Source organism: Rhinopithecus bieti, unplaced genomic scaffold (genome assembly GCF_001698545.2).
Source record: "Rhinopithecus bieti isolate Rb0 unplaced genomic scaffold, ASM169854v2 scaffold_37463, whole genome shotgun sequence".
In the NCBI taxonomy this organism is placed as follows: Eukaryota; Metazoa; Chordata; class Mammalia; order Primates; family Cercopithecidae; genus Rhinopithecus; species Rhinopithecus bieti.
In genome coordinates, this window is record NW_016815818.1 from 1,192,448 (window position 1) to 1,216,428 (window position 23,981).

Here is a 23,981-nt window from a genome sequence, read left to right on the forward strand (position 1 = left end):
TAGGCTGAGGCGGGAGAATCTCTTGAACCTAGGAGGTGGAGGTTGCAGTGAGCCAAGATGACGCCATTGCGTTCCAGCCTGAGCAACAAGAGCGAAACTCTATCTCAAAAAAAAAAAAAAAAAAAAAAAAATTATAAGCAAAGTTAAGAGACAATGACAACCTGGGGAAAAATTCTTACAACTCATATCACAGGGCTATTTTCCCTAATATATGAAGAGCTCCCCAAAATTAACAACAACAAAAACACAACCCAATAGAAAAAATAATGGGCAAAGAATGTGAACAGACTATTCACAGAAAAGAAAATACAAATAGCTTTTAACATATGAGACAATGGTCAACCTTGCACATAGTAAGAGAAATGCAAATTAAAACTAACCTGGGATACCATTATTCATTTATCTTTTAAATGGGCAAAAAGCCAAAAAATTTGATATCACATTCTATTGGCAAGGCCCTGGGGAAACAGACTGTCTTATGGTGTAAATCTGCACAACCCCTTTGAAAGGCCATTTCGAATACCATCAAAATGATAAATCATATGCCTTTGACCCAGCAATTTCATGTTGGGGAAATGATCCTAAAGACATTCTTGTACATATAGGAAATGACATATGTCTAAGTACATTCTTTGTAACATTATTTGTAATAGCAAAAAATTGGAAAGCACCCAATATCCATCAATTGAAGACCAACTTATTAAATTATGGAATTTCCTGACAATGGAATACTATTCATTTAAAAAGAGAAATGAGAAAGTTTTCTTTGTACTGATAAAGATCTCCAAAATATGTGTAAAAGGTAAAAAAAAAAACCTCACCAAGTTTCATAAAAGTGTGTCTAAAAGGGAAAAGCAAGAATCTATATTTGTGTTTGCTTGGACAGGTGGGAGACAGGAATGGGAGGGAAACATTTCAGTGTTTACCTTCTTACACTTTTGATTTTGAACCATGTTCCATATTACCTTTTTAAAAGCAAAACAAAACAAAACACAAAAACATTGTGCAATTCCCACAAAATGTCTGGGGCTGCGTTCTGCCAAGAGCAGCTGACTTCCAACCCCTGGGCTCCGAATTATACAGTGGCAGTGGAGACAGAAGGGATGGATTTGAAGTCTTTTTTAGGCGTGGAATCCCCACCGGTGTGGTGTGGGATTGAGGGAGAAGGCAGAGGCAGCATCAGATGGCTCCAAACATGGGTACCTGGCGGAAGATGGCACCACCGTGAGATGGGAAGGCCGGAGAGAAGCATGTTGGGGGAGAAGGAAACAATGGCAGGTCACTGGGGCAATCGGCCCAGGGGAATCATTTCACGTCTTGAACCCAGTCTCTGCAATTCTCCCGTCACACCTTGCCTAGGATCTGACCTTGTTCTATTTCCCCATCCATCCATCCATACACAGAAGCAGTATTTCTGACTACAAAAGCAGAGGAGACATTCCTCCAAAGTTTCAAAGGCCAGCATCTGTAGCACTAGGGACAGGGCGGAGACCCAACCAGTGGACACAACAGCAAAATCCTACTTTCGCTGCTGGGTCAGTGCGTCCCAGAGAGAGGGCAGGACTTTGTGTTCTGCTCCCATTTCTGTTCTAATTCTAATCTCAGCACTTTGAGAGGCCGAGGCAGGCGAATCACAGCCTGGCCAATGTGGTGAAACCCCGACTCTACTAGAAATACAAAAAATTAGCTGGATGTAGTGGCAGGTGCCGGTAATCCCAGCTACTTGGGAGGCTGAGGCAGAAGAATTGCTTGAACCTGGGAGGCGGAGGTTGCAGTGAGCTGAGATCGCGCCACTGTACTCCAGCCTGGGTGACAGAGTGAGACTCTGTCTAAAAAAAAAAAAAAAATTCTCACCGTCTAATTGGCTCCCCAGCTGCTGCTGGAGTGGACTCTGGGGCTGTGAGCCTGGCACTGGGGCATCCCAGGAGACAGTGGACTATGTTCTACTGGGGTTAGTGTCCACCCAGGGGCACCTTGGTACTGATGGCAGTGGGACAGGTGGATGGGAAAGGGAAGCCAGGTGAGGGGAACTCTAGGCAAAATGAGCATGAGGTCTGTGGCATCCATGTGATAAGTGCAGTGTGTTTGGGGCACATCTACCCCCTTTGGTGAGAACAGCAGTCTGCTAAGCAGCCTACCATGCTCCAGGCCCATCTGCAGAGTTGGGGGCCAGACTGAAAAATGGACCTGAGAGCTAACCGCAGCCACGTTGTTTGGTGTTGGAGGCATGTAAGTCAGTATGTGAGATGCTACCACACTCTTGGTTTAGTTGTAGCTGGAAAGGATTAGAAGACAATTAATAAATCATATAGTGCCCTGAGTTTAAGTAACTTGTTATTATGGGCTGCATATATTTATTACGCTTCACTGAGCAACACTGGCACATTTCCTTCGACTGTCACACAATTTGTATGCAATTTGTTTCAGTAGGTTTTTTTTTAAATGCACATATAAATTATTAACCTGCATTCTTCAGGGCAGATTGCTGGAATCCCTCCTCCTCCCCACCACCCCTGTGGGTCTCATAAAACTTCCTGTCCCCAAAATGACAGTAGTGCCATGACCTACAGCCTACTGCCTGCCCGGTTGGGGAGGGGAAGAAGAATCACTTGCTGTCGCCTGGTTGGGCACCTGAGGCAGAGACCTCACACAGTTAGGAAGAAATCAAATGTGTATTTTTGGGTGATTGGCCAGTGCCTGGAGAGGAACTGCTGATGAGAATCATGCCTTTCAAAACTGCGGTGAAAATAAATCATGGGGACAAGGAGAATCGGCCCTTGAACAAAGCTGGGAACCTGTTGACCTGGAAGCCAGAAGCACTTCAGACACTGATGGCCCCAAACTGTTCCATGTCTGAATGAGGAAGCTGAGCCCACAGAGGGGTGACAACTGCCTTGGGGCCACGGTGATGGGTCCTTCCTCATCCTGAGCCACACCCCTTGCTCTCTTCCAGTGGGGAATTTTTTCTGGGACTGACAGGGAGGCCTTCCTTCAACCTTTCTCTGAGGTGCACTGGGGGATCTTCTCCACATTTATTTCAGGCTTGAGGCTATGTTGTCTTTCTGTTTTTCTTGGTGGAACAGTTTGATGTTTTCATAATGTGATATTTTTAGTTGAACCCCGAATGAGTATAGCCCCTTCTCACAAAAATTTTCACCTAAGTACCTAGGGAGTAGGTTAAAGAACAGTCTGACTGTCTTGCCTCTGCTCTTTCCAGATGCCTTTTCTAACATCTGTACAATGTCCATCTGTCAGGCACCTAATGTGTAATAGGTGCTCCTGGTGTGTGTGTGTGTGTGTTGCATCAAAAGGTGTCTCTGCTTTCATCTTGCTTTCTGCATTGTTGGGGTGACCCAGCAACTGGAGGAGTCCATGAATGTTGAGTGAATGAACGAGCCTAGTCAGGAGTGAATGCAAGCAGCTTCTGAACATACCAGACAACCTACAGGAAGAGACTGGCAGCCTGGAACCACCAAGGAGGATTCTTATCTGGGATTTTCTAGATGGCTCACGGTTTATCTTCAAGTACCCTGAGGATGTTGTAAATATTACGAGTGGACATCCTCCCTGTGTTCTTGAGTAAATTACCTGGAACGTGATTGAGCCTCATTTAATGACACATTGGGTTGCATTTTAGCTCACTCCTTGGCCAACCTTCCATGCCTCAGTTTACCTTTTCCAGCCCACACTCTTCCTCTTTCAGTCCTTTTGTTTTTGAGACAGAGTCTTACTCTGTCATCTAGGCTGGAGTGCAATGGCGCAATCTTGGCTCACTGCAAACTCCGCCTCTCTGGTTTTAGTGATTCTCCTGCCTCAGCATCCCGAGCAGCTGGGATTACAGGCACCCGCCACCATGCCCAGCTAACTTTTTCTAATTTTAAAAAAGATGAGTTTTGGCATGTTGGCCAGGCTGGTGTCAAACTCCTGGACTCAAGTGATTCAGCCGCCTCGGCCTCCCAAAGTGCTGGGATTACAGGCATGAGACACCATGCCAGGCCCTCTTTTAATACTTCTAATCAGCTGAGGCTCAAGGTACCAGGTCACTTAGTCTGTTAGCAATATGTGTAAAACCAGAGTAAAGAAGCCATCAGTAAGAGCCTGAGAGTTTTCTTTTTGAACAAGTTTCATAAACTTTAATGCCAAGATTACGTGGCGTGTACTTTGACTTTCAGAAGATAAACAAAACGAAACAAAACTGCCCTCTTTCCTCCAGTATTTTTATACTATGTTGAATTTATGAAGCTATTGAAGAGCTAAATCACATGCTGGTGAGGAAGGCATTTTTGGCTTAGAAACTATGACATTGCTGCTGGGAGGCTGTGAGTGAAGGCCGCAAGGGTTGGTAAAGGCATGGTATCTCCTAGTTGGCTTTCAAGAGGGTCACACTGAAAGTTCTCTGATTCGGTTATTTTAAGCCACAAGAAGGCAATTTAGTGACAAGAAGGGCCTCTTGTTACTGGCGGTCTTACACATGAGTCTTGAGAAGGCAGCCGCTGCTGCGGCCTTACTCACACAGCTTTTCCCCTTTGCCCCTGGAGGCTGCTAGCTCTTCAGTTGGTCAGAAACACAGCTGCCTTTGTGTCTTCTACTGATGGGTGTCTCAGGCGGACCTTCCTGCAGCCCAACAGAGGGCTCTTCCAGCAAGTCCTGCCTCAACAGGGCCTTCCCTGGCCTCTCCATGCCTGGGGAGTTGCACCGGCCAGCCCATCCAACCTGTGCCACCTGCAAGCTCTGTGGCTGGCGGGTGCCAGGTGGAGGCTGTCAGCTGCTCAGGAGAGAGATTGTTCAAGGTAGTTACTGCTAGCGAGGGATCCCATTTTATCTCCCTGCCATCAGAGTAATCTGTCCTCTGCTGGAGTCCCTTGGAGGAGCCATGTGCACGTGAGGCAGACAGATGGCCGTGCAGCCAGGGCGACTCCGGGTTGGAGATTGAAGCTGCCGGCCTTGCCCAGGAGGCGGAGACCTGTGCTGTGAACTCAGGAAATCTCCCGCCCCTCCCCTCCCGTGTTTATGGTGAAATCAGGCCTCCCTCAGAAAGACAGTTTTCCTACTCCGTTTGTTCTCAGATTGGTGTTATACCCTGGAGCCAAATTAGTGGCTAAGAACAATTGGAAGCAAATGCTCTTTCAGCATCCTGCTGTGATCCTAGATCCAGGTGGGGACACTGGCTGTCTTCTCCACTGAGCCACCCCTCCACAGAGAGTCAGCCTCCCAGAACCATTCAGCACAGCCAAATTCCCTCATAATCAGCCAGCACCGTACACATCTGCCTAACCTCAGTGAAACAAGCTGGAGCCCTGTTAAGTTATTTATGAAACAATATTCAGGACCACCCCCCGGAGGCAAGTTAGGGAATAATGAATGGGAAGTGCCGTGGTGCCCTTTGGAGAGGCCTGTGGCAGGCCTGCTGGAGTGGGGACCGTCTCCCTCCCCCGGGGTCTGGGTGCTGGGTGCTCCCTCCAGTGGCCTTTGGTTGGCTGCCTGGACGGCACCTTTTCTGAGATGCCAATGACTGTTAGCTTGGCTTGGATTTGATAGCGAAATTCCTTCTACTCCCTCCAGCACTGGTCTGAGAAAGTGTGGCCTACCCCCGCCATGCCCCGTCTGGATGTACCTGCCCCAAAGGGGAGTTAATAGAAGGTTCTGAAACACCTGGTTGGGGGAACCCGCCCTGCAGGACCTACATAGCTGCTGAATCATACTTAACTCCCAAGTCAGCTGGTTGTCTGTCCCGTCATTAGACTGGGGGCTCCTTGAGGGCAGGGAACTGGAATTGTTGTTCATCATTGATCCCCAGCCTAGTGAAGGGTCTGATGCTCAGAAAACATTTTGTAAATGAATGAAGGGAATTACTGGTGTGGCTTCCAATCCTGGACTTCTCCAAATAAGTCTCCACCACTCTCTGAACTGTTTCTTCAAATGTGAAGTGAGGAGGTCAAGATAGATGATCTCTAAGAGTCTGCCCAGGTCCAACCATCTCACTTCTAGCACTGACTTCTGCACTGAGCTGCCCCAGACTCCAACTCCCCGACCCACTGCCTCTGGGCTCGCTTACTCCTGGAGGGCACAGCCCATGGTCGCAATGTCCCCTCTGGCCTGGCGACCCTGGCTTAGTCATTATGCAGGACTTCCAGTCTGGGGCTAGCTCTGTGGTGTCAAATACTGTCCTCTGCCTGTGCTGTTTTCCCCTGAGTCAGTCTGTCACTTTTCTCAGTCACACAGATGAAAATTTCCTCCAAAGTAAAGCCAGATGCAAAATGAGGACTTGTTAGCACAAAGAGATGTGTGTGTTCTGCTCTGGGCTGCACCTCCTGGGTAGGTTGTATTTCTTTTTTTTCTCTGAGCTAGACCCTTCTCCACAAGGGGAATTAAAGGCCTCTTCATTTCCAACCAAATGAGGGAAGCCCAGGGATCACCCTGTGGCACTTTCACATCCCTTCCTCACGCTGCCTTTGTTCGGGAAGCAGAGGAGCGGCTTCTTGCCTCCTCTTTTCTGCCTGCTGCAGAATTTCTCTTGCTTCCTGTGAATCGACAACAGCAATATTTACTTGCACAAGACACATAATATTAACTTTTCAAAGTATATAATTATTTCATTTCATTTTTATAATATGTCTGTGTGGCAAGCAAGGCAGGAATAAACATCTGGATTTATTTGACTCCCCAAAGATTTGCTGGTGTCTGGTCCAAGATTTCTTGGAATTGTAGAACTTTCTGGCTGAATGTGAACCTAGTGAATATCTTCTTCACTGATTTTTAACCTCTCAGGGGATGTGGACAGCCTTGAAATCTTGGTAAAATCTGTAAACCTCTCCCCAGAAAAACTTACACACAAATACTATTCTGGATAAAATTTCCAGGGATTTGTGGACCGCTACCACCTTAAGGTTCTTCTTGCTCTGGTACAGCCACTGGGTTGAATAGATGAGGAAGCTCAGGCCCAGAGAGTTAGGGCAACGTGCACAGAGTCATAACACTACCAGGACAAGGGCAGTCTCCTAGTCTACCCCCTTTCCAACACGCCAAACCATTACTGCTGTATCACATTAGGTGCCCAAATCCTCTCATCTGTTTCTCTTCCTCCTATTCCCCTCTTCTTTTAGATTTCCTGCTTATTGTTTTATTGCTGTGGATATACTTCTAGACGGTACAACTAGGAGTGTAGATACTCTCCTGCACTCTTAATTGGCCCCCTCTCTTACCCTCACGAGGCTTTTTTTTTTTTTTTCAAATCCTAAATCATTGCTCATTTTTCCAGCATCAGCCTTCTGGAGTTGCCTTCCATGTTGGAGGCTGGCCCAGCCATCCCATCCTCAGGAACGTAGGCCCTCCTCCCTGGCAGCCTCTCCCCTGACTTCTCCCCGCTGGAGCTGGGAGGCTCTGGGTTCCTTGCTCTGTCTGTCAGGCCTTGGCTCCCTTATCTTCTCCTTGGACTGATGAGCCGCTCCTTCCCCTACTCCTAAAGATCTCAGGCTCTTTATTTTTACTATTCTTGATAGAAATTGGGAGACATTAGTGGTGGCATCTATACATATTTTTTAATTGCGGTAAAACATACATCACATAAAATTTGCCATCTTAAGCATTTTAAGCACCCCGATAGCTCTCAATGACACCCTGCACAGGCTGTCCTGGAGTCACCTGGGGGAGGGAGGGAAGGGGTTGCTAGATGGTGCATGTCAGTAATGAGCCTTAGTGTTTGGTGACATTAAGTACATTCGCATTGTTTTGCAACCATCACTGCCATCCATCCACAGAACGCCTTTCCTCTTGCAAAACTGCAACTCTGTACTCATTAAGCAACAACTCCCCAGTCCCTCAACATTCACCTGAATCTCTGGAAACCACTAGTCTACTTTTTGCCTCTGAGTTTGGCACTCTCAGTACCTCATACAAGTAGAACCATATAGAGTTCATCCATGTTGTAGCAGGTGTGAGAATTTCCTTCTTTCTTAAGGCTGAATCATATTGCATTAGATGTAGACACATGCATGCCACACTGTGTCTGTCCATTCGTCTGTTGATGGACACTAGGTTGCTCCCACTTTTGGCTGCTGTGAATAAAGCTACTATGAACACAAGTGTACAAGTATCTGCTTTAGTCACCACTTTCGTTTCCTTTGGGTATATAGTATATAAAAGTGGACGCACATTTTAAGGTGTCTTAATTATTCTCTGCTGTTCCTTAAGTCAATATTCATTTTCTTCACTAACGCCTTTTGAGCAATTACTGACCTTACTGGGTCTGTGGCATCTGCCACAAAAGGCACTTTCTCAGAGAGCCCCGGAGGAGCCACAGATAACAGAAGAGACTTTCTACCAGGCTTGAAAGGCTCAGGAGGCCCCCTGCTGCCTCCACTGCTGGTCCTGGCTGGAGCTAGGTTGGGTTAGACGAGGGTTAGAATCCAGCTCAGCCATGTATCAGCGGCATGGCATGACCGTGGGTCGCGTACTGCACCTCTCCCCTCCTTTATTTCAAAATCAGTTAAAAAAGATACAACAGCCTTAACATTCTAGAGCAACTCAGTCCTGCACAACCTTCCATGATGACAGAAACGTGCTCTGTCTGAGCCATCCGGTATCACAATCACTAGCCACATGTGCTATTGAGCACTCGAAATGTGGCGAGTGAGACTAAAGACTGAATTTACATTTCATTTCATTTTAATTAGTTAGAATTTGAATTTTTAAAGCCACACGTGGCCATTGGCTACCTGACTGCACCATGCAGCGATAGAGGATGAAAATGGGTGGCAGTCATGCAGTCCATAGAAGGGGCTCAGCAAGCCCAGAGTCTGGCACATAGTAAGCCCTCAATCAATGTTTGCTATTATTAGGTCTTACGTGTCTTGCTTTCCGGCCCACCACAGCTGATGGCTCTCAATGACACCCCACACTGGCTGTCCTGGAGTCACCTGGGGGAGGGAGGGAAGGTGTTGTTGCATGGTGCATGTCAGTAATGAGCCTTGCACCGAATGTTTCTGGTCTGCTACTTTCCCTGGAGGGTCATGTGAGCTGGAGTGGTATGTGGCCTGCTTTGCAAGTGATTAACATGGTGTAAGCAATCTGCATAGAGAGAAAAAACCCTCGGTTGGTATTCCATTATTCTATTAGAGTTCCAGAGCCAGGATTAAGTGGACATGATTTCTTCCTATGGGCCATTAATTTTGTTTTATTGCTGGTCTGATGGCCATTACCCTTTTTTGCCAATGCATTCCCCCATTAGGTTTGTACAATTAACAAAATATGTGCTGTTAGGGCTTTGATAGGAGGAGTGGGATGGAAATAAAGGGAGGGGGTGCAACCGCTACAGAGTTGGGGGTGGGGAACGTGTCTGCAATGAAGGGAGGCCTTCAGCACCTGCCTTCTGGCCACTGGCATTCCTGGGAAACTGCAGTAAGACTTTTTCCCACCTCTTCCCCAACTAGGAGTGGAGGAGTTGCCCAGGTGAGAGGAAGAGACACCTGGTGGGTCCATGTGGGAGCGGTGCTGGCATTTCCTGGCCCTCCTCCTCCAGCCTGCAGCTGAGTACGGCACAGCTGAGAACATAATGCAACACCCCCACCACCCCCATGCTATCATCTTGAACCCGATACTGCTCAGCAGGCAGCATGAATCAGCCTCTAGGTGTCTGGCCCCGAGACTTCCGGGGCAACACCTGTCTTCCCTCTATGGGGCAAACAGGAGGACATGTGCCCAGTTAAAAGGAGGCAGCTGATACTCTACGTCGTCCAATGATTGACACGTGGAAATGCAGAATTGGCATGGTTAGGCCATACAATTTCTGGAGAAAAGTTAGGAATCCAGATTCCTAAATGTGAAATTTCACAAGGTTTAGATGTTGGCAGAATTTATAAAAACACTGGACAGTCAAGAGTTAACCTTGGTGCTGCTAGTTGGTGACCTCTGCAACGAGGAGTCGTGGAAGGGTATTAAAGGAGACGTGGACATGATCGAAATTGTGTTTTAGAAAGATTCCCAGGGCAGGGGTGGTAGGGTGGATGGGCAAAAACAGATTGAGTCTGGAGACAAAGAGAGTTGGGTTAATGCCAATGGGATGGGTAGAAGAGCAGTGATGCTTGTGAGGGAGAATTAGCAAGTCTTGGGTCTTGGTGTTTTAGCAGCACAGAGGATGTCCATGGGGCTAGGGAGGCTCACCTGTGAGCAGGCCCACCTTCATGCTCGAGGGTTTACCTCTGCTGAGACCAGGCCACTCTGTGAGCCCACACCACTCAGTGTTCGTGAGACTTTCCATCCCAGGCTTGGAGGGTAAATTGCTTGCTTCTGTCTAGTATAGAAAGGTCATAAGCGTGTCCAGTTCTTTCTCCCATATGGGATAAATATTAGGGTTAACCCACCAGTGCCAACATTCCTAAAAGGACTTCATGTTCATACTTATACTGACAGGTCCAGGCCCAAGAGTTGAGACTTGGCCTGGGCAGGGCCTGAGGAGTGTCACAGAGGAACCCTTTCCAGGTCCTTTGCAACTGGGTGCCCAGCACTGCCTGTGGTCCATGGGGTTGAGGACTAGTGTGGAATTAGCATCCAGGCCCACTGGGCTTTGTGGAAAGCTGTGTAGTACCCTCAGTGCTGGATACATAAGAGTCTCAGAGCCAAGAAGTTAGCACTAGGTAATTATATCTATTTAATTACGCAGCTATTGTGTCGTTTAGGGCCTGCCGGTCAGGGTCCACAGTGCCTGACTGACAACCTCATGGAACAAGTGTGAGCAACCGCAAAACGTTGTCAGGTGATGAGGGTATAGAGGTGGAACAGAGCAGGGACTCAGTGAGATACGGTGGGAACTGTGGATATGCTGTTGGAGGGACAAATGGTCCATCAGGTGTTTGCTCCTGGAATGGCCTATCTCAGTCAGATTTTTCCACCCAAGTTTTGTTTCTCTTTTGGAAGCTTGGCTTATAGGCCTACAGAGGGCTTTGCAGAGGACAGGAGCATCCAGAGAGACTCTTGGTGTTCAAGAAGGAGTTGTCACAATTTGGTCCCCATCCCCAAAGTCTGGCTTGGGAAAGAATAGGAAAACTTGTCATGGGCAGCAGGATGAATGCAGAAGTCCTCAGTCTTCTGGATTTTTCTCTCTTTTTCCTATTCAGTTGCAGCCATTTCTTAATTAAGTTATAAATATGTCCTAGGCATTGCACAAAATGCTGTTCACGCACCATCTCATTTAAAGGTGCTACTGTTAGCACGCTTTTAAAGATGAGAAAATTGAGGTTCATAGAAGCTAGGGTTAGGTAAATGATGGGCTCTGGCTTGAACCTGAAACTGACTCCAGCATCTTTACTCTTAACCTCAATGATATACCGTGCTAGCAAGAGACTTAGCGCCCTCCCTGAAGGGTTAGTTTGGGCATTCTCAGAGATTGTCAGATGGAGTTTTTTTTTTTTTTTCAAAGATCTAATAGTTTAACTCTATCACTTTGCGGATGAGGAAACGGAGGCATACAATGATTAAAGTTCCTTGTCCAAGATCAAACAGTAAGTTAATAATAGAGTCAGGGCATGCACCCATGTCTGGCTGGCCCCCGGTCTGGTGTTCTCTGTGTCAGACCTATGGCTTTGCTAAACCCCCAGCTCATCTTCCTCTTTACCTGGGTATGCTTCATAGATGCCTGCACAGCTATCCTTGAGGATGCAGAGATAAGTTCTATCACGCTACCTCCTATGGGAAACTTTCTTCTATCCCTCTCCCCACCTCTTTTCCAAATAAGCATGACCATTCAACTCCTTCCTCATTTACCATTTCATAAATTCACTCATATCTATAAATGTGAATTGCCAATCTCATTTATGATTCCATTTTATTTTCACGATGAATAAGACAAGCCTGAGTTCAAATTCTGGTTGCATTATTGCACAGTTGAAAGACTTTGCCATGATTATTTGCCTGCGTGGATCACAGACAGCTGGCTTTGGAAGGCCCTAAAACATCAGGCACATGGATGGTTCCCCAACAGGCATCCATGGGGTAGTGCCAGTCCAGGAAGACCTTTTCAGTGGTGCGTACTGATGAGTGAAACATAAGTACAGTGCGTAGAGACTGCATGTGCCTACACACACAGGTGTGTGTGTGGAGAGAGAGAAAAAATGATGCTGTATTTCTCAAAGGATGGCTCTTTATTGTGAGATTTTGCAGTCTTTATTTTGGGGGGAGTTGAATTATTTCATGAAATGATGGTGAGAGAAGATGCTATTAATATTTTATCAAAATACAAGTGTGTCAACACTATCAGTCTTCGAATGCTGTTCAACACTTTACTGATGGCTGAAACCCAAATCGGGGAAACATGCTTTGAGCAGTTTCTCACCCAGTGCAGGATTCTCCTCTCAGTGTTGGGAGTTCACTACCTTCCAAGGAAGCCTCGCTCATTTCTGGATGGTTCTCATTGCCAGAGAATTCTTTCCTGTGTTGAACTGCAGATTGGCTTCTGCTAACATCTAAACTTAGTCCTAATCCTATCCTCTAGAGCAACACAGTCCCCGTCTCACATAGTTTCTTCAAATATTTGGAGGAATACCATGTGGGAGAAGGATTGTATTGCTTTAGTCACTAGAGCAAGGACCAGTGGATAATTTTAGAAAGGGACAAGGAAGATACATCTCTAGTTTTTTCTCCATTATCTTCTGCCTCATGGCCTCCTAATTAATACTGAAAATAGCCACAACAGGAAAGATAGCTAACATTCAGCGAGTGTTTATTTTGTATGAGGCAGTGTTCTAAGAACCTTCCAGTATATTAAGTAATTCATCCTCACCACCACCCTCAGAGGAGGAGTTAGCATTAGCCCTATTTTATAGATGAAAAACAGGCACGGAGGCATTAAGTAATTTGCCCATGGTCAAACCAGAATCGAAACCTGTCCAGTGTGATCCCAGAGCCTATCCTTTGAACCACTAGACTTCTAACCCACAATTTAACCACTAGACATCTTCTCTCTCCTCTCTTTTCTACTCATCATTGTCAAAGTTCTTAAAATATGATGCTAAAACTACATATAGAACTAATACAAACTGGGAAGTTCAGAGTGGAGATCATTCAACCCTCAGTTGGGTACCATATGGCTATTACTGCAAGCTATGATCACATTTAGTGAGTTTGGCAACAATATCATGCCCTGGGCTCATTTTGAGCTTGGATTTAAATCAAATAATCCAAGTCTTTTTTTTTTTTTTTTCAAACTGGGTCACCCCATTCTGTTTTTTTTTTTTTTTTTTTCAATACATGTTTTAAATGTAAGAGTGGGATTTGGTATATATATTCCTGTCAAGTCTTTTCTACAAAAGAGTCTGTAAAAAAAAAAGTGGATTTGCATGTGGACATAGGATATACTAATTTTATGGCTTAGAGTAATGAGATTGTGGGCATTTTTTCTTTATTTTCAAAATTATTTCATTTGTAGTTGTCATGATGTTATTATGCAAGAAATAAAAACTGGTAAGGGAAAAATGGACTTTTCACTTTTGGCCTGTTCTTTCAGCTTGCTAAAAGTTTTCTAACAATCTTGAATCTATCCCTTCAGCACAGTAGCTGCTTTTCTCAGCTTTGCATCATGTGCACCTGGAAAGTCTGCCATCTCTTCTTTCAAGTCACAGGTGTCTCAGACGGACAGTCCCAGAGGTCAGGGATAGAACATACAGCTCCATGTAATTTAATCTAGAGACTTCATGTGCCAAGTTCATATCATGCTCAGTAGTAATATGTAAGTAGTTTAGAATAATACAAGTTGGAACCCATTGCCAGGCAAGGGTTGGTTCTGAGGTGCTGGTGGTGGACTCTGGTTGGAATGATAAGAGTCCACCATTCAACATTTCAGCAGATATTTATTGAGAACCCAGCGCATCCTGGGCACTCTGCTAGGTTCTGGGGATATAAAGATGCAGAACATATGGTCCTTTTCCTCAATGGTTTGTAGTCCAGTGGTCTGGTCCTGCCTCTGAGGCACGTCCATGAGCTATGAGTCTTGATCATGCAGGTGTAAGGAGACAGCCCCGGAGGAAATGCCTTTGCCTCAAGGAAGTCATCATGAACAAGAGAGTCAATTTGGTTTCCTCAGCACATCTCACTACACCCCATCCCTGAATCTTCTAACTGAAATTCCACCTTCTTCCAAAAAGGCTTGCTTGTCTTAATTAAAGGGAAAGTACTAAAGAGGGCGGGGACATGTGAGGGTTTACATTATGTCAAGTCCTTGTTGAACAACCTTCAATGTCTCTGTGATCCCGCAGGCTAGCCTGCCCTCTATTGCCTGACACTGAAACCTCTGAATGCTCTGGCCCCACCTTGCTGAGCTGGCATTATTCTCTCCTCTAGTGTCTTTCAGGCAGACAAGTCTCTGCATCATCCCAGGACCATCCATGCTCTTCTGCCCCTTGGCCCTTGCTCAGATAGCCCCCTTCTTTGGAATGCCCTCTCCCTCCCTCCCACCAGCCAATTCTTGTCTGTCCACTCCGCCAAGACACCATTCAAATTCCACCTCCTCATGAAAACCCCTTGAGTGCCGCAACTCTTGCAGACTTCGTGTCTCTGTGGAGAGAGAATAGGTATCGCTTCTGTACACTTTAGCATAACTTCATATACAGTCTGGCCTTATTGGGGGTTCTTTTATGTGGGTGATCTCCCTTCCCCAGCAATGTGGAGGCAGTGCTTTTATAATAGAACCCATAGATTTTATTTCTGCTGCTTCAGCATGTGTAGATCACAGAGCAGACAACTGATAAATATGTGTTGACGGTTTTTATTTTTACAAAATTGTTTTACTCCAGAAACAGAATTAAAAGCAGGCAGATTTTTTTATCTTTCCAGTCCTGCCCCATCATTCTTCTCCATGTACATTTTTCTTCCTGCCCTATTGGACTCTTCACCTTTACTTGCAAGTTCTCATCTGCAGCAAGACTTTCATATTCCTGCAGGAGACAACAGGGTCAGTGTTGTTGCTTGCTTGCTTTTTGCAGCCTTCCCTGTCTAGATTGCAAAGTTTCATAGGAGCCTTTCTGCTCTGTTCCCCTGCATGGGGTATTCCAATAGGTAGGAGGCACCCGTAAATGATTATTACCTTGGTCAGTTCAGGGCACTTGACAACCATGAGCCTTTTCTCTCCTCTGGTAGTCCTATAGGGAAGGGAAATACAAGTCCTAAGAAATGGAGGCACCAAGCAAGTAGAGGAGGGCATGAACCTCTCACTGCCCTGATTAGGTCTCTAAACAATAATGGTTTTGCAACAGGAGTCCCTTGCTAGGAAGCTTTCTCACTCAGCACTGCGGGCACATGGCTGCCAGCCCTGGTGTTTTTCCTGAGCCAAACCCACCTCTGGGTTTACCCCCATCCCCACCCCGGCTTTCACTTCTGCAGCATCTTACACAGTCTATAAAGATGTTTTCTTTCATTGGCAGGTGAAGTCTGGAGCAGGACTTCTGAGGCTTTCTATCCTCCATGCCGCTCACTAGAAAAGGGGCTGTGAACTGTAAGTAACTTTGATTGGCGTTTTCCATGCTGACTCAATAAGGTTAGGGGTTAAAGACCAGCCCTGAACCTGATCTTTAACAGCCATGCATTGTGCAAGAGAAACACTCAACAAAGAGCTAGTCAGAATGTAAAATACAGTGGAACTCTAATTAGATTATGTCTGAATGTGACAAAGAGGCCCTGTAATATGACATTCTATTTAATTAGACTATATTGATTGTGCATTAAGGTGGACTCGATGTGTTACATGTGTCATGAGTGCCGGAGAAGGAAGCTGTTGAGTCTGCAAGGCCGACCCAGACCCCAGCCACTATTGCCTGTGGGCTAAGCTTGGGAGGCAGTGAGGGGAGGAAGTGGCAACATCAGTCCTCAAACTGGGCCAAGTTTATAGCCTGCACTTGCTTTTACATCTGGTTATTTCTGGGGAGGCATGAGGGAGGGAAAAGGAAATGCTGCTGACCGCTTCCCTTCCATCAGCCCAGTAATAGCTTGACCTCTTACTTAGGCTTATTTGCTCATATTGGTTCTCCCCACTTGGCAAAAGTCTACCCACCTGTAGGACCCGGCCTAAGTCCAGCCTCCTCCATGGAGCCTTCCTTGGTAATGCCAGCTGGAAGCCATCTCTTCACTGTCTGAAATTCCGCAGCATTCACACATGCTGCCCCTTCCTGTGTCCCCTGCATCCGTCCCCACCTCTGGCTGTCACATTACTATGCCCTCTCCAGCGAGGCCGTGAGCTCCTGGCGGGTAAAGTCTGGGATTCCTACTTCTCAGTCTGCCCACTGCACCCTCAGCCTACTCGCTCTTTAGTAAGGGTTACCTGGATGACTGAGTTGCCCTGAGCGGGCATAGTTTTCCCACCCTCCTTATGGGGCTACCTGAGGCTGAGCTGCTGCTGCCACGACTTTGATAGTACATTGGCTTCCAACCAGTCCATGGAATTATAAATGATTAACCGTTATCAGCGCACATCTTCACCTCTGTGTAAAAATAGATTGACTGTAATGAGTATTTGAATAAATCATAAGAATGGCCGCCCTGTGATCGGCTAACATCCTGCCGATGGCTGCCCGGTGAGTGAGCAGGGCGCCGGCCCTCCCGCCTAATGGCCTGCGATTCAGCACCGGTCGCCTCTGTGATTGACGGGCCTGGGCTCCCAGGGCACCTCCTCTGCAGCCCTGCTCAGGAGCAGTCAGATCTCCAGGCCGGGGTTTAGGGGGAAGGGTACCTTCCTCCATCCTGTTCCAGGAAAGCCTGCCTAGGAGGAAGGGCAGGGGTGGGCAGAGACTAGAAGATAACGACCTTTGTGAGAATCGATGTCTCCTTGCATGGGAGGTTAGAGGGACCTCATAAGTCAAGTATGAGGAGCAAGCTGAGCGTGAACCTTAATGAGAGCTGAGAGCGTGGGGGAAAATAGGCCTGCGCATCCCCCCGATCCCTGAGGTCAGCCGGGCACCTCGGCTCTGGCCACCACACCCAGGAAAGCTCCCTGGCAGGGACACAGTCTTGGGCCTACAGAGAGGAACCAGGAAACGCAGGTTTCTTCAGGTCTCAGGGCTCTGAAATGGAAAGATTCAAATGACCTTGCAGGGAGTGGTTCACCAGGGTGGCCTCAGGCATGGGGATCCTGTCTTTTGGAGGGAAAGGAAGAAGAGGAGAGGGGGAGGCAGGCTCAGGGTGATAGGGACCAGTTGAGGAGGGAAGAGTCTAAAAGTCTAAAGTTTCAGAGACAAGGCCAGTGAGGGCTGGATTTCAGAGGGAAACAGCAAATATTCCAAGTTAATTCCAGTGGTGTCCCATTTCTAGGCTATGTAAAAAATCACCCATAACAGAATGGCTTAACATAATTTATTCTGCAGGTCAGGAATTCGGAAAGGGCATGGTGGGGCAGCTTGTTTCTGTGCCATGAGGTGCCACCATGGAATCTCAGTGGGGGCAGCTCAAAAGCTAGATGCTGGAATCATCCAAAGGCTTGTTCTCTCATCATTCTGGGCTTTGATGCTAGCTGTTGGCTGAGAGATTGGCTGGACTGTCTTGGCCAGACCCATGTGACAGCTCCATGTAGCCTGAGCTTCCTCACAATATGGCAGCTTAATTCCAAGGGTGAGCATTCAAGAGACAGCAAAAGGCAAGTGGAAGCTGTGCTGCCTTTTATTACCTGCCTTTCGAAGGCAAGCAGCATCACAGCCACTGCACTCTCTCAACTGAGGCAATTGCAAAGGTTCACCTAGGTTTAAGAGAAAGGAACATAAATACCCCCCCCACTCCATCTCTCCAAGGAGTATCAACATCACATTGAAAGAACAGCATGAGGAATAGGATGTATCTTGTTGCAGTTGTCTTTAGAGAATACAGTCTACCACGATTAGTACTCATCAAGTTAGTGGTCTGGCATAGCACAGCCTCATCTATTTCCCAGAAAGAATAAAAGGAACCCTTCTCTGGGGTGATTTGTTCCCCTAGAAAGACAGGCTAAAGAACCCCCTGCCTTAGATAAATTAAACTGTCCCTTAATTCACAGAATGTTTGAGTCAAAAGGGCCCACGGAGGCCAGGCAAGGATTCCTTCCTGGGCAGGCCATGCTGATGTTAGCAGGTCCTGCAGCTGGTAGAAACTTCGACCTCAGGGTCCATCTCAGCAAGACTGAGTTGAGTCTGTGACCCACAGCTTCAAGTGTCAGATCTGAAGGAGTCCTAGACTGTGAGCTAGGACTCCACAAGCCTTGAGCCCTTCATTCACATCCAGGGCTCCCTGGACCTCCATCCCCATGGACTTCCAAGCTGGGGTAGGCTTCACACAAAGATTAGGATGTAAGATGCTCTAAGGGGCTGTGCTGTAGCTGGGGAATTCGGGGCAGCCCCTCCTCGCTGACCTCACATCCCCTGCTCTCCTTCCTTCCCGTCTGCCACATATTATGTCCTGGGGAGGCTGTGCCCTTCAAGAACTATAGTTTCTTTCCTTTGCCATTTTTCTGACCCAGATGCAGCTAAATCCTGGAAGAGGATCTGAGTGTCCTGGGTGCCTTGTTGTGACTTAAGGGTATAGAAAAAAGCCCAAGCTACCAAAGATTAGAAACAACCAGCCCGTATCCCCAAAGGGCTGAGATCTGAGAATGGCTAATACCAAAGGGGAGGGGGCAGGGACGAGAGGGGTGAGTGGACTTGGTCTTGATAAAAAGTGCTGGAGTTTGGAGGGAGAGTCTTGGATTCTTCCACTTATTGGACACTTACTACATGCTAGGCATTATGCTAAGCACTTACGGTGTGTTCTCTCACTGAACCCTCACACTATGTTATGGGATGCTGTTGTTATCTCTCTTACAGAAGAGGAGAGGAGGCTTAGAGAACAAGAGGAATACCCTAGGAAGTAACAGAGTTGAAATTCAACTGAGGATTCTCTATACTTGAGACTTATACTGTTTTCTTGTGTGATACTCAGTTTACTCCTCCGGACGTGGAAGTGTCTGATGACATCATCCCCAATGTTACCTTCATCCCTAAGATTCTAAATGTGCAGATAAGATTTGGGGAACTTGTTTAGATATATCTAAGTGGGCCTACTTTATAGAGTTGAGTCTCGGTGAAAGTACGGAATGGTTTCCTGTTCTGTCCCCTTTTGTGAAACTTAGGTCAGGAAGCTAACATTTAATTTGGGTACGTGAAGGAAACAGATGGAAACAAACATAAAGATCATTTAGATTTTCAAGGCTCCAGCTTGGGAAAGAATGTTGGATTTGAAGTACAAAGATCAGGTTTGAAGCCCAGCCTTAGCTCCCCTGTGATCCTGGGCACATCTCTTTGGCCTTTGGCTTCCTCATCTCTGGAATGGAAATGGGGTTGTATATACTTCTCAGGACTGCTGTGAGGACTCACTGCCATCCAGCATGTGCACGTATCTGGAGCCATTCTTGGCATACAATAGGTACTCACTAAGGCTCCAGCCATTCACTCACCCAGTAAATACATAAAAAGTGGAGTTGGAAAGAAAGACTATTCCTTTCCATTGCTTCTGACAGAGATGGTCAAGAATCTTGCCTTTAACTGTACTCTCCATAAAAGTTCACTCATAAACTATTGATATTTTAATAATACACATTAGCATCTTGCCCTTTGACAGATGAATATTGAATGAGCAATAAAGAGACAGAACACTAGCCAGGTATCCTGCTGCAGAGAGGCTGGGATCCTGGCTGGCTGGCCAAGGGAGTGCCCCCTTTCCAGAGACCTCGTAACTCACCCCTCACCCCAGTGACCCGTGAGGAAACAGCTCTCAAAAAGAGCTCGGAAACCAGCCAGGCCAGTCTGGCCTAGTAGGGTTTGTCTTCATTTTTTCTTTCAGCGGGCTGGAGGGGACTTGAAAGGAGACATAAAAGGTCATTAAAGAACCACTGAAAGGGTGGATGTTTTACCCCATGGGAAACACTTTGGATCTTCCCATTACCTTTGGGAAAGGTGGAGGTTTCTTCTTCACGTACTCTCTTTTCTCCGTAGATTGCATCTACAGACTGTCAAACAGTGTGCCCACAGGAAATCAGGCAACGAGCGTAAAAACAACAGACTCGATCCACCCTGCTCGACCAGATCTTGATGGGAACCTATGCTCGAAGGGTGTGTGCTAAGGTTTATAAAACAGAATTTCCTGCCTCTTCCAGCTTTGCTCCCAGCTCCGTGGCCCCAGCCTCCAGGTTCTCATGGCCTCCATCTAGGCTGGTAGTCCTTGAGTGTGCAGAGAGCAGTGACAGGGGCTTTTCGCTGGTCCGGCTTAATTGGTGTGATTTAATGGCATTTCTGGAGGATTCAGATTCAGGCTTTCCAAGCTGCAAATCTGCTTTCTAAATGTGGAATTTTTGTGGAGTGGTAAAAAATAATGGCTGTTCTGTGATTCCTGCCTCCTGAGCTAGGAGATTGCAATTTACATTATGCAAATAGACATTATGCAATCAAGGCACTTTAGCAGGAATCTGGCGGCAGAGAGGCCGATTGATGAGATGCCGAGGTCTGCAGCCCCAACTGGAGGCACCCCAGAAGAGTGAGATGGAGTGGGGAGGGGGTGGACCAGGCAGGGGAGGAGGCAGACTCTGTTCCCCTGGCCCAAGGAGGCCGAGTGGAGCAGGCCCAGAGATGAATGCATCGGGGAGCCGCCAAGGCAACTCTCTCAATTAATGGCTTTGTTTAATCATACCCCCTGTCCAGAAGAGTATTGTCTTACGGATAATTTCATTTGCCTAACGAGATTTTGCTAATTAAATCTCCTTTCAGTTGGTGTGACTATGCCTGTAGGAGAGGGGGCTATTTGGAGTCTTCTCCATAAACCTTTCTGGAGAGTAGGTGGGAAGGAGGGATGGGAGGCAGGAGAGAAAAGAGATGGAAAGGGAGAGAGACCCTTTCTTGCTGCAAGCAGGGCAAGAGGCTTTGAGCAGAGATTGGAAGCTGCAAGGTGGCTGCCACCACCCAAATCTCCTTTCTTCATCCACTGAAATGCAGTTCTAAATCCTTGTCCAGCCCGAAAGGGTTTCCCTCTTTTTTCTTTCTCTGTGGTGCGTGTCACTTCCACCATTACCCATTCTCAGGTTCTTCTCAAATCCTCAGAGGGAGAACTGGGAGGCTTATAAGGAGGTTCTGACGGGCTTCCAAGCGCTGCTCCCAGTATCCCTGGCTGTGGGGGAGTGTTGTGATGGTATAGGATCCCCTCCTCTCGCCTTCACAGTTAGCCAGCCAAGCTGGCTCTTCAGAGAGGAAAAATTGCTCCAAAGCTAGCCATTTCTCCAGGGGTAGTTACGTGAATCAAAGAGGAAAATACCTTGTTAGACTCATTTATCATCAGAGCTAGCCAAGGAGAGCCTCCTGTATCTGGAGGAGCCTAGCACTGTGCTTGCAATAGCTGGAGCCTAATTAATGCTGCTGTGATATGCATCCATGCCATCCCCATGCTGGACCACCTCCAGTGGTTCTTTGCTATCCACAGGTTGAAGTTCAGCTTTCTTGGCCTGGCTGACCATGAGCTCCACAGTTCAACCCTGGTCTACTTTTCTAACTTCATCTCTCACCCTGCAGCTGCTCCCCATCCCTGTAAATACAGACACTCAGATGCACAGGCACACTCCTACAGCTGATACCCCAAGTACGCCGGATTGCTCAATCTCCCCTGATGAATACTCTGTGTGCTTTTATGCCTCAGTGCCTTTGCACATGCTGCTTATCTGGACTGTCCTCAGCCTGGGCAGCCCTTGCTCATTTATCTCCTCTGCGACTTCCTCCTTAGAGGCCTTCCCTGCCTCCCCAATCCCTATGCTGCTGTATTCCTTTGCCTGTAGACCATCAAAAGACTCAAACACAATTATTAGTCTTATCTATCCAAGTGAACCATTGAATGCCATTCTTCTTTCAATCCCAATACCTTGAATCGTTCCTGGCCATAACAGGCACCCAACAAGACTGATTAAGAGAAAGGATGGGCCTGGCGCGGTGGCTCACACCTGTAATCCCAGCACTTTGGGAGGCCAAGGAGGGCCCATCACGAGGTCAGGAGTTCGAGACCAGCCTGACCAACGTGGTGAAACCCCGTCTCTACTAAAAATACAAAAACTAGCCAGGCATGGTGGTGCGTGCCTAGAATCCCACTTACTCAGTAGGCTGAGGCAGGAGAATCGCTTGAACCCCGGAGGCGGAGGTTGCAGTGAGCTGAGATCGCGCCACTGCACTCCAGCCTGGGCGACAGAGTGAAACTTCATTAAAAACAATAACAACAACAACAACAACAGCAACAACACAAAGAGAGAGAAAGGATGAAGGATGAATGTATGATTCAAGGTGAAGAGGGTGAAGTGATGGAGAGGCACTCTCCAGTTAAGCCCCCAAGCTCCAGGATGAGTGGTGAAGGTGGCAGGGGATGGGGGGGCGGGCGGGGCAGGAGACTGATTTCTCCGGAGACCATGAAGAGGTAGCTGCCCATCCATTCATTACCTTAATTTCACAGGGTAAGGAGGAGCATCTGTTGTTCCCCATCTATGTGGGGGCCCTGTGCTTGGTGTGTCACTGTCTCATTTCGCACATGCTCACATGTGAGGTGGGTACTATTTTTGCAGAGGGAACTGAGGCTCACCTGTTGTCATCGGAGGACAAGGTAGTATTGGTCTGTAACTGGGCCCACTGAGGAACCCCAGGAGCATCTACCTGTAGGGAGGTAAAAGCTCCTATACTTCCCAGTCTCCCCTGTTCATGCCCCCACCCGCTCATCCACCCATCTATCCTTACTGAAAGCTAAACTGCTCTGGGAGTTTGCCCTACTCTCTCTCCCCAGGACCCCAGGGTTCATACATGTTCTGGGATGCCGGCGTGTACCTGCCTGTGTGTGTGTGCATGTGCTAGGGGCCTGAGTGGTGCACAGGCCCTGCAGGGTGGCCTCTGGTTACTGGTTCTGAACTGCTGCCTAGCTAGTGGGGGGACGTTGGGGGTGGAGGAGTCTGCATTCCATGCTGGGGATGGAGTAGCCCAGGGGAAATGGCTCAGGTCTTCCTGTGCAATGTGGGGCAGGGATAGGGGAGGGCGGGTTGTGTGTGAGCGAGGCGGTCTTTCAGGAGAGTGGCTTTGTCTCCTTCTTGGCTTCTGAGTTTTAGTACTCTGCTTGTTGTTCTTTGTCGGGGCACGTCTGTCCATGGCCTGTCTCTTCATCTAGGCTTGCAGTCATCCTAACGTCCCCATCATGCTCTACTGAGCCTATAGTGTTTCTAGACACACAGTAGGTGATCAACAAATGCTCGGTGAATGCAATGCATAAGTGAAGGATTGAACAAGTGTGCATTTTGGTGTCAGACAGACTTGGGTTCTGTTATTTACTTAGCTGGGACCTTGGGATTTGATTTTCTCATCTAGAAAGCAAGAATGATAATATTTCCTATTCTTTCTCGAAGGGTTGTTGGTGGAGGATTAAAAGAGATATGTGAAAGTGTGTTATAAACTATAAAGCACTGCACAAATATAAGAGGTTATTACTATAATGGTTATTACACTTGAAGTGATCACTGTGTTTGAAAATTGGGGATTCTGTTTTCAGGCATGTAAAATCCTCTAGGCCTGATTTGAACTCTGGGACTTGTGGAGCAATGGTTATAGGAACTGATTCTAGATTCGGCCAACAGTGGGAGCTTTCAGGGCTTGGAGGCTCAGCCCAGAGGCCCCTGCCCTCTCGCCTTCCTGGTGGACCGTCCGTGGGGTGGGAGGATGAGTCTGGGAAAGTGGCCTCTCTCCAGTTAAGTCACCTGTCCCCGAAGTGGGCCCATGGAAATGGCCTTCCTGAGTCTCTGCCATTGTCTGGACTCCATGCCTTGCTGTCTTTTCATATGCTGTTCCCTCTGCCAAAGACACTTTTCGCCCTTTTCTCCACTGGTCTTTTCACCTCTTCTGCCATAGTTGCTGCACTGTTTCCAGGCACCCAGGTTACCAAGTTTACTGCCATGAGGGAATCTATCACAGTGTACCTGGGACTCTTAATGCCTGCCTCCC

General features: G+C 47.3%; 1 long non-coding RNA gene across 1 annotated transcript in view; it reads left to right on the forward strand.

Annotated features, from left to right (window-relative positions):
• Window positions 1-15,258: 15,258 nt before the first annotated feature.
• LOC108516399 (uncharacterized) overlaps window positions 15,259-23,981 on the forward strand; it is a 117,800-nt gene continuing 109,077 nt past the window's right edge. The window contains exon 1 of the long non-coding RNA XR_001881809.1: window positions 15,259-15,478. This is a non-coding gene — a long non-coding RNA (uncharacterized LOC108516399). The remainder of the gene's footprint in view (window positions 15,479-23,981) is intronic.